This window comes from Ammodytes marinus, assembly GCF_949987685.1.
Source record: "Ammodytes marinus genome assembly, chromosome: 12".
Classification (NCBI taxonomy): domain Eukaryota; kingdom Metazoa; phylum Chordata; class Actinopteri; order Uranoscopiformes; family Ammodytidae; genus Ammodytes; species Ammodytes marinus.
This window is the reverse complement of record NC_137216.1, coordinates 1080919-1092484: the sequence shown is the minus strand read 5'-3', so window position 1 is coordinate 1092484 and position 11566 is coordinate 1080919. Positions and strand designations below refer to the sequence as shown.

At 43.1% G+C, this 11566-nt stretch overlaps 1 long non-coding RNA gene across 1 annotated transcript; it reads right to left on the bottom strand.

Moving 5' to 3' along the window:
- Positions 1-276: 276 nt before the first annotated feature.
- LOC307258689 lies at positions 277-2115 on the bottom strand. The gene is made up of 3 exons (XR_013845135.1): positions 2086-2115; positions 1648-1760; positions 277-397 (listed from the first exon to the last, which is right to left on the bottom strand). It is a non-coding gene; the product is annotated as an uncharacterized lncRNA (long non-coding RNA).
- Between the last annotated feature and the right edge of the window lie 9451 nt (positions 2116-11566).

The following is an 11566-nucleotide window of genomic DNA, read 5'->3' as shown; positions in this document are numbered from 1 at the left end:
AAATCTTGGTGTATTCATAGACTCAGACTTGGAATTTCTAAAACCACATTAAAACAAGTACACGTCTGGCAAATCAAAAGGTTTCCAAACTGTGCAGAGCACCTATGCAAAATATTAGTTTGAAAAGATTTATATTACAAAAATAGAACTGATTTGAATTACATAAAATATACAAATATTAATGCTGAGAGGGGCACTGATGCCCAGTGTCCACTCCTCTCGACGGGAAGGGGGGGGGGGGGGAGAGAGGGGCACTGACGCCAAGTGTCAACTCCTCTCGACGGGAAGGGGGGGGAGGGGCACTGACGCCCTGTTTCTGCTCCGTCAAAGTCGGCCGCAAGGCTGAAGTTGAGGCCGCTGACAATGCAAAGTCATCTTTGCAATATAGTGGAAACACCTATAAAGAAATACACATTACATTAAAGACCAAGTAATATAGCTTCTGGGTTCAAGTTACCCACTAACACTTGTATAAGCCAAATAGCGAATTTGAAAATGTATTAATTATCTAGATTTTCTAAAGTGAGAGCAACCATACTAATGGGCATGTAAGCTCGTCTAGTCACACATTTCAGATGATACCTCATGTTTGTCTGCAGAGTCTACACGTTTTATTTGTTTGTTCTTTTACAAATTTGAGGAAGGAATCAGATATCGTTGGTTGCTCATTTAAGAACCGGAATACTTCTTTTGGCCCTCTAAGTCGTCAGATTTAAAAACATACCCAAGGAAAACAGACTTTGTGATTTAGGAGAAGTGGAGAATTAATTTAAATTTCATACCTACTATCCTGAGCTGTAAATTCCTTTTTTTAATTAAATGTTTCCTTAAAATCCTGAAAAGTTTTGGGGGTGCTTCAGTGGCGTATTATCTACTTCAAACTGTCAAATGAAATTTAAAACACCTAATGTGTTTTTTGAGCACTAAATATGACATGATGGAATAGTTGTTTACTTTCAATGTGTATATGTTAAAGTTTATTTTGTTACAAAAGCTTGGAGACTTCAGGATGGTTAATTTGTTTTAGTATTATGGCGCTTTTCCACTGCATGGTATCAGCTCAACTCGACTCGACTCTTAGTATTGTTAAGCATGTAATTTCTGGGCTGTTTGTGTTGATAATGGTGTCTATTTAGCCCGTGGGCTGGGCATAATTTTTAAACACGACACAAAATTAAATCTATCAATCAATTAATCATGGCCTAAACACTCAAGCCAACCCGCAGGTTCTATCACAGTAACCTGGACTGCTGCTAAGTAGTAATTATTTTGAAAAAGAGCAGTTACAAAGTTTCAAGTCTGTTTATATTTCATTTTTCCTAAAGAGTTTTCTTTCTGTGACCAAGCAACCAATGAAATCTGGTCTGATGTATAACCTTTCTGATCGACTAATGTTTTAGTCAACTATTAGGGGGGCAGCCCTAGTTCATTTATGAAAGTGTATGTACAATCTGTGGTTAGGTAACATTATGACAACAAGTAGCTTCAGGAAATCTAGTGAAATTGCCAAGTTACAAATAAAGGTTAAATACAAGCAAATGTTTTGGGCAGTACTTGGAAGACAAAATCAAAGTAATAGTGCCAATACAGAATACTTCCGATAAACTGGCTCAAATGTGCATTTGCGTTTGACACACTGTGACTTACCTTTCAGAAAGTAGGTCTTTGAGAGCTTCCTAATGTTGGCCTTGTTGTTGTTAGGCTGTGGTAACTTTTTTGAGTGAGGTAATGCTTTACTTCAGTGTATAACGCTTCCATTTCTGTGAAAATAAATGAAATAAACAAAGACAGTTTTCGGGATTAAGGCCAGAAAAAAAATTAATTCCCTGGTAATAGAGATAGGGTAATTATCACCTACAAAACTAATCCTATATTGATGAAAGCCCCCGCTAACGTTTATTAGCTCACGTTAGCCATCAATCTAAAGCCACACACATATTATTTTATCAAAGCAAACGGTCATGTTATACAACGTATGTTTAATTTCAGTAATTTGACAAGCGTATGACTAAGGTTTATCTTTGTACATTAGATTATTATTCATAGTCTTTGATTAGAAAACCATAGGAGATCGTTAATACTTACCTAAAGAGCAGGGAATAACACCATACACCGGCCGTGTCTGAACTGCCATACTAACGTCCTACTCATACTCATTTTGACTTCAATTTGAGTATGTGACGGTTGGGTATGCGAGTTTGGGTATGTGAGAAATTCCCGGATGAGTACTAACTTCCGGGAAGATTTTGGGTATGAATCGATTGTATACTTTTCCTACTCAACCGCCCCACAATGCATTGGGTCAATTCTACCCGCCCAGGAAAATGAAATATTTTCGAGCAAGTTGCTAGGCAACAACATTGTTTGGGGTTCCGTGATCTGACAACTGTACGTGCAGTCATTCATGCACTCTTACAATAGATAAGAGATGAAGATAAATACCTAACAACATTAGAGTCACTAAGTGAAATGAGTGTTGTGAGTCTGATAGTGGAGAGAGATTAGAACAGATCGCTGTTCCACACACCGCGGCTCGTCCAGCTCAACTCACAGACAGCTGAGTGCTGATGAGCCGGACAGAGAGCGTCGGAGGGATCCTCCGCCTCAAAACATCATTATTATAAAACAAGAGGTCTAAAACACAGATGATGAACACAGGACTGTAAAAGTCTAGTTCAATATCTAACCTGTAGAGGGCGGTTATAAGCTTAACAGTGTCTAAACTGCCTGAATCTTATAAGAAGAAGAAGAAATTCTTCATTGCTTGAGTATACTTCAACTGAGAACGTTTAGACGCAGCTCGCATACACAATCGATCTTTGAGTAGAGAGTATGCATGAGTATGTAGGATGTAGGACGCTAGTATGGCAGTTCAGACACGGCCACCGGCTACTGAGTGACGCGCATGCGCATTTAAAAGACAACGTTTACAGGAAGTGCGTCATTATCGCGCATCTAGGACCCCGAGCGGATCTGGCAGCCGAGCGGATCTGGTACTCACACCTCAATTAAACATTTGCGAACAGGCATACACATAGGGCCTACACATTAATAAAATAAAAAATGAAATAATAGACAACATGTAAAACGAACGTAAGAGCCGCATGAAACGTTTGCGAACATGCACACACATAGGCCCACACAAAAAAAAAAGTATAAAAAAAAAAAAAAAAAATCACATAATTTGATATGAACTGAAGAGCCGCACGAAGCTGGGCAAAGAGCCGCATGCGGCTCGCGAGCCGTGGGTTGGCCACCCCTGCTGTAGGCAGAAATAAACACATTTAAAAAAATATTGCATTATCAACAATTATGGTGTATTTCATGCCAACAAGAAGGTGGACTTGTTAAAGGTGAAATATGCGGAATGGTCAGTTAAGCTAACTTCCTGTCAATAGCCCCTTTTACACAGAGATTGTGGCATATTGACGGAACAACATCACTCCAATATGCCGTCCTTGCTTGCTTCTGTGTTATTTACACAGAACAAAGCAACGCCGGCCTGCTGGCGCATCAGTAGCCCCTTTTAGGGCCCACTCACACTAGTGCCGTTGGCCTGTTCTGTGCTGCAGGAAGATTCAGCACGATTCCCCCCCTCTCCACTCCCCCCCGCAGGCCCGTGCTCACACTGCTTGTGGCCTGGGCACGATTGCACCTTGCCAACTTCCACATTAGAGCAACTAGAATCCTTAAGCTTTTTTTTTTTTTTAATGTAGCTTTGACGTAATAGGTCGCGGTGGACAGTCTCATATTTGTGCAACACGCTGTTTATTATTAATATAACGGCCCGTCATCAGACCATACGTACCGGATGGTTTTATACACAGATCGCTCCATCAAATCCAAGTCAGAACTTTTTGTATGGGCAGAGATCGTTTTTTTAATTGTCTTTATAAAGTTTCTTGTTAAACCTTAGTGTAGGCTACTGTTTCCTTATCACCGGGCCGCGGAGTCCCGTTGTGTGTTGTTTTGTGTTCGTCTCCACCGCCATGCGTATAGGCAGTATTATGACAGCTGACGGGAGGAAAAAGAAAAAAATCATCGGACGAACGTGAGTAAACACGAAAACCTTTTTGCTTTGCTTTCTGCGCTCACCTATTTAGCTCTCTCCCTCTTTTATTAGCCCACACCTAGGCCTACACACACGTTAATTCTCACACATTTTATGTAGCTACAAGTCCAAGTGGTGGGCAATTCTGGTGACGACTAGTAAGGCAGCGGGCGTTAAAGGACTATGCGCATCCTTAATAAATTCACATCAGGAACTCCGCCTGTGTGCTTGCTTGTGCGCTTGCTTGTGCGCGTGTCATCTCATTAGCATCTGCATGGCGTGGTCACACTAGCCAAACGTTCTAGACTTTAGTATGCTAATGAGCTTTGGCACGGGGCCGCGGCCCTAGTGTGAGTGGCCCCTTACACAGCGCTCCGGAATGAAAGAGGTGCTTGTAAACAGCGTCAGGTGTGACGTAAACATTTAGCGCCGCGCCGGTCAGCTGCTTTACAATAACAACACTGGCCGGTGAATTGAGAGCAGAAGTGCTGGAGCTTGCAGTACGAGGGCCGAATGTTACCCCGGAATTCCACTGGCTGCGGGTGCGGTGTCCAACGGTTTTGCTCCGTGCGCTCACGTCCGGCAATACCCACCGGCTCCGTTTTCAAACCAGCACGGCCAGCTCCGCTGAACTGCTGGGGTCGCGAGAACGAGGAGTTCCCGCGGTAATAAAAGTGACGGGCGATCGCTCTTGATAATATGATTCTCCTATATGGTATTTACACAACAACGAACGCAAGGAAGGTTATTGTTCCCATCCGAACGAGTAAAAGAACAGTGGACATGCTTGTATGTGTCACTGTTTTGAGAATGTCACCTGCAGTGAACACCGAGTGTCTTATTTTGAAAATTAACCGGAGGTTTTATTGTTTTGTCGGCGCCTGTGTTCCTGTCTATCTCGATGTGTTCTGTGCTAAATTGATGCGGTGAGCTCCGGCATCCGGCAGAAATAGAAGCAGTGCGTATTTCACCGGAGAGCTGGAGCAGCAGCGGAGCAGAGAGACGGCGCAGCGGCCATGGTGGAAACTCACCCACTGACTGCTCTTAATTGTATTTTTGTTTCTGCCGTGCTGGAGCGGAGAAGGACCGGAGACGCAGCCGGTGGAATTCGGCCTTTACTGTCCCTGTGATGTGCCGGTTGAGTCCAACATCTCTGGGACTGTTAACCAAACTGACAAAAATCACTCCGCTGCTCACTGCTTCACCTCTGTGTGTGTGTGTGTGTGTGTGTGTGTGTGTGTGTGTGTGTGTGTGTGTGTGTGTGTGTGTGTGTGTGTGTGTGTGTGTGTGTGTGTGTGTGTGTGTGTGTGTGTGTGCGTGTGTGTGTGTGTGTGGTACAGGTTGGCTGTGAGCGAGTCTCTTTGTAAGGGCAGCGATCTGCCAATCAGACATACACATACACACAGTGTGTGAAGTCACGTAATTGTAGACAGAAATAAAGTGTGGATATACGCTCAGACTTAGGATAATAATAGCGGCGGTGATCCTGTCGCAGCCTAGCTTAGCCTAGCCTAGCTTAGCCTAGCTTTCCCATTGTACAACTTCCCCTGGGCAGAAATAGACTCTGCAAAATGAAGCGTGGGGGTTTGGATTGAGCAGCGGACCTTATGACCAGCTAAATGATACGCCGTTCCTTTTATTTGGTGATTTTTACGGGACATCAGTCCGCCGTGGTTAATGTTAAACACACGTCCTTCAACCGCATGTTTAGAACGTAGGCTATGGAACGTCAAACGCCCCCCTGTTCCGCAACAACAAGCTGGCCGCATTTATACAGAGAGGCGGAACTAATTGTGTCGGGAATCTTACTACCCCCCGAGGTAGTAAAATTCCCGGAACAATCTCTCGCACCTTTCTTCCCTCATTCTGCAACGGTCGCATTTATACAGCAGGGCGGAGGGCCGAAATTCCGGCATATTCCCGTCTTTCACTGGCTGTGTAAAAGGGGCTAGTGACTGCAGTTGGCAGTCCCCTCCCTCATCCCCACGTCACCACATTAATGCACTGCGGTCTTTCACCTCTTAAGCTCTAGCCTATTTTTTAGGTTTCTGCTCGAAAATGACATACCCAAAATGAATAGAGTATATCTCTGCATCTACAGGGTCTATTTGAATAATTGTGGTGTCATTATGAAGGGAACACTTGTGAAATGTGTTCAGATGTGTAAGTATCAGTATTTATGTCACTGGCTCAGAGTCAATTAAGTTTGCACACAAGCATAAATGACTGATTTCATTTCCGCCTAAAAAAAATCACACTTTTTCAATGAATATCTCTTTGAAATGATGCTGATGGGGCTAAAACTCTACATCTAAGCATAGCACAAGGTGTTACCATTATCCCTGCAAAGTTTGATCCTCATAAAGTGAAGCAGAGCAGAATTACAGAGGTTTTAGTACAGACTAGTCAGGCGGACTCTCCAAAATGGTCATTTGGCACATTTTGGCACACTTTGGCACTAGCTGTGCCATTTGAAGTTTTTGATGTACTGAACTATATTTTTCACTTTTATGTCATTATCTGTGATCATCACATACATTTTCAAGAGTTTTTGACTTTTTTTTTGATTTTTGATTTTTTTTTTCATAACCAACCTAAACTATATACAATTTTCAAAGAACCATAAAAAGCAACTGAAGTTTGCATCAAAATGAAACATATTTATTTATCAACAATAATAAACAAACTGTAAAAAAATAAATCACAGAACTATTTACACTGACTGTGAAGTCCAAATAAAAACAATATATCAACAATAAGTCAAAACTAAAAACAGCCCCTCCTGAGTCTCCTTTTCCTCTCTACTTGTTGTTGTGCCAGAGCTGGAAACAGTTCTTTTTTGCAGTGAGACAGTGGTACCTGACATTTCCTGCAATACATGGATATCTTCACCCTCGGGATCCCAGCATTGAGGCACCACTTTTGCGAGTAATTTGCGAGTCATAGTAGATGGGCATGCATGGGGGTAGAGGCAAGCGGTAGCTGCTGAGCCTTCAGCAAACACCAACTTCCTAGCTGCATCTGAGAAGGCGATGGCTCTGTCTGGGAAGATGAAGCTGCTCATCATCACTGCAACACCAATTGTGGAAGGAAACAAATATTATTTAGTGGCCTTATTTTGAAAGTGTAATACATTCACAATATATTCTCAAAAGCTATCACTATAGATGTGTGATAATAACAATCTTGGAAGTAAAACACACACACAATACATGCATTCACAAAAGCAATAGACATGTGATAATAATAATCTTGGAAGTAAACATAACATAAAAAACACACTCCCTCCCTGCCTGTCTCTGTGTCTCTCTCTCTCTCACACACACACACACACACACACACACACACACACACACCGCACACATATACACACACACACACACACACCGCACACATATACACACACACAGGCCGGCACACACACGCATTTATCTAGCATAAAACTGATATTATATACATTATATACTGGTATATATGAACATCTCTTTGAGATGTCTCTCTAGTAACTAAAGAAATTAATTGTACCTTTCTAATGGCGTGTAGTCACTGTCGCTGCCGAAGTCTCTGTCGTCTGAGCTGGAGTCCCGTGCAGAAAGCTTCAGCATGCTCAGCAGTTATCATTTCGATCAACTTATCCATACTGCACTTGGTTCGGCGATGTTCTGCCATTTTTCATAATAAATGACCAAAAAACAACGACAAACTCTCTCAGAACTGCTCAGTATCCGTCTCAGACCGTGCGCTCTGCGCACTATGCGTAAAGATGGCTACTGCTGGATGTAGGCTAAGAAGGTTACGCAGACGAATAACTCAGCCAGTGATTGGTCGTTTTGGATGATTGACACCTTGTTTTAACCGTAAGAGCCAATAGATTTTAGGGGAGGTATCGAAATGTGTGCCAGACACATGATTGGCTAGCAGTAAGGAAGCAAAATGGTACCCGCGGGAAACTTTCTCTGATGTGTAAGCGCTATAACAGTCAAAGGAGGAATCTTTTCCGAAAACTTGGGTTGCGTTCCGAATCGCATACTTTCTACTATATAGTATGTAGAAAAAAGATTTAGGATGTCCCGATTCTTGTGGCCAGATTTAGGATGGTTAGAATACCCGGATGGTCTACTTCATGCGGCCAAGATTGTTAGTGTTGAAAAGTGCATCCTATTTGGGCGATTCTGACCCACAATCCAGTGCGCACGTGAAGTGACGTAACATCGACGAAGCCTATAGGTCCATGTTATGAAAACAAACGGGGATGCGACGGATATAAAAGCAAGAGGCAAGATCAAGGCGCAATGTTATGATGAAATAAGAGAGAAAAGTATGTCCCAATAGTATGTCTACTGCATCCTAACTAGATTATTTTTATCGTCGGATGTAGTATGTAGAATAGAAAAAAGAAAGAGTATGCGATTCGGAACGCAACCTTGGATCAGCTGGGGAATTAGTTTTCAATATGCACAACCTTCTGAATCTGGAGTCATGGGATAAAACGAAGGACTTGTTGGATTATCTTCACAACACTGGACTATACTCAAGGATTTAGAGCAGGGGTGGCCAACCAGTCAGAGACAAAGAGCCACATTTTTTACTGTGTTACTGCAAAGAGCCACATCGTACACACGGGTACACACAGTGGCGATTCCAGGAAATTTTGACTGGGGGTGGCCAAGGTGGGCCACAGAGTTAGAGTGGGGTGGCCATCGCACCCCTGAATGAATAGCATGTGATATGCTGTACAACCAATTCATAGATGATTTATAATCCCAAATGCCCAAATCATGTTAGTATCCATTGTAATGTTTGTCAGAAAACTAAACCCCTGAAGGGGGGTCTGGGGGCATCCCCCCCCCAGACGATTTTTTTGTGTTTTTAACATGTAATCTAAGCATTCTGGTGCATTCTGGCGAAGATAATAAAGGAAAAAGTCAATATTTATTTCAGCTCAGATGAATAGTAAAATTAGCAAGACAACATAACTTGCTAGTGTAGTAAGAAAATCAAAGCACGGTGATATGTTGTAGAAGCAAACAGGTTTATTTTCAATCAATAACAAGAAAACTCCGCGGAGTGGTCACTAGTTCCAACACATGTGAGTGCGTTGCAAGGAATGACAATATGTCCTTCAAATCATGAGCTATTTAAGGACATGTTATTGGGAGACAGACAGGTAGGGCTGGGTGGGGGGAAGGAGGGGAAGACAGGTTGGGAGGCAGACCGGTCTTGAGATATACATTCATATTATAATCGTGGTTGGGGCAGGCTGCCCCAGAACAGCAGGAGGCTGTCTGCAGGAACATTGTCCTCTTTCAAATGTATAGTCAGGCTGGCTCCACACGGGAGATTGAGGGGGATGGTTGAATCTACATTTCAGTTAATCAGTTTACACTAAAACACACTCAATATATGTCTATACAGGTTTGTAGCAAATGTTTCCTATTTCATTAATAAGCATTCTAACATTTGAGTCCAGACATACATCATATGCAAAATCTGCCACTACACTTCACTCTTTTTATCATATATGATAACATAAAAGATAGCAAACCACAGTAAGGGAAATGAACACTAGGGGAACAAATAAACCCCAAATCAGTCAAAATGTAAGGCAAAAGTAATAACAGGGAATAATAAAAACCTCGTAAGGAAAAAATATAAACCCAGGACAGGCCAAGATTAACACAAAATGAGAAATTTGATCAATGGGAAAAAACCTCGATAGGCGTTGTTTGAGGAAAACATTAAACCAAATTTCTGTGTAAAAGAAACAAAACAAAAGTTTAAGGCCAAAGATACAAAGAAAGCAGAAACCAAAAGACGATAAGGCAAAATAGTCCTAGAATGCCTGTAAAGTTCAAAGAGCCCCAAGGGTAGCAGAAAGGCACGGACAAGCAGCAAAAGCCACCACTGGAGGCAAAAATCGAGTTAATCGCCATCCGAAAAAGGACAAACCTTCGCTTAAGGTCATCTGCCAGGGTGTAGGGAATAGGGGAGCTGTGGAGGATGTGGGGAGCTGATGGCAAATCCAGTCATCAGGGTGATGGCTGCGTAGTCGGAGGAGTGGGAGGGGTTGGGGTTGTTGGTAGGGAGGGGAGGGGGTGGGGGGGTTGTGGAGCGGGGAGGGGGGGGGGGGGGCAGACATTTTCCATCAGGTCTGAAAGCATGGAGGGCGCACACTAGTGTGAGTGAATCCGGGGAGGGGGGCATCCGTGGTGCAGGATAGGCGGCCATTGCTGGGGGAGGTGGGGGTCGTCTGGCTCTCCTTGCGTCATCTTCCTCGTCGCTGCTGGTGCTGGTCCAGCTGATGTCATCTGGTCCATGCTGGTGGGCTGTAGTCCTGTAGGTGCCTCTCGATCCGTTCGCTGTGACTGGCATGGATCCAGGTGGTCCGATCTGCAACCTTCACGGCCGTCATGGAGGAGAGGAGGAGTTGAAAGGGTCCCGTCCATCGCTTGCTTAGTCAGAACCTTCGTCTGGGAGCCTTGACCACAAACCGATCCTCGGGTGGTGGCTGGTCGTGGTAGTGCATCCTTCACCAGTCTGTGGAGAGCAGAAAGAGAAGACAGGGGAGTGACCGTGACAGTGACAGTTGACAGTAGGCGTGCTTAGAAAAGTTGTTTGTGGGAAAACTCAAGTATTTTGTTTAACGGCAGTCATAGCCGCTATGGCAGCCAAAAAGAAACAGTTTGTAAAGGTATCACATATGCGCCCTGCAACTACTTAGGGTAGGAGCAAATAGCATCAAAAGGGTTGTCACTAATGTGTGTGTTGGATGCAGAAATCACCGTGAAGCCAACTTGGCCTTGCTCTGAGGCCAGATGCCGTGAAGCAGAGACATCCACCAAAGCTCCAGGTCTGGAAGGGACAGCGGAGGCGCCTTTCAAGTCAGGACAGGGGGAAACACTGCTGCATACACTGTGACGCATAGAGGAGAGAAGGATATTGTTCAAATATAATCAAAGAGACAGCGACATGAGGTATCAACATGGCAAATTGAGAAAAGCCCACTAAATCAGCTTAAAAGGGAAAGAAGATAACACTTATAGCAGAAAGTCAAAGCCATAAATAACAACAATGTTGACTTGTCAAATAAACAAAGTGATCTTACCTTTTGGATGCGGTCATCAAGCAAAACGTAACCATACTAAACTTACCGATTGGACCTGCAAGGCCAACAATGTAAACTGTGGTGAAACATCAACAAGTTTGCAGCAAAATGTTGATAATGTGCAGCAAATAAAACAAAACAAATTGCAAAGTTAGTTGTGTTAAAATGAGTTGTGTTAGGTTTTAGGAAAACCACAGAATGCGAGAAACAGTACAAAGAAACATAAAAGAAAACAGGTATGGAAATAGAATGAGATGAGCATATTTCCAGGGAAATATTAGAAAGCAGCACCTACAAGAAAAGTTTGGAAGCAAATTTAGCAGTTAGAAGCAAAACAAGAACAAGTTTAAGCAAAGCTTAAACGATCGCTGCGCGCAACAGAAAAACTGAAATACACACCCAAGTGTACA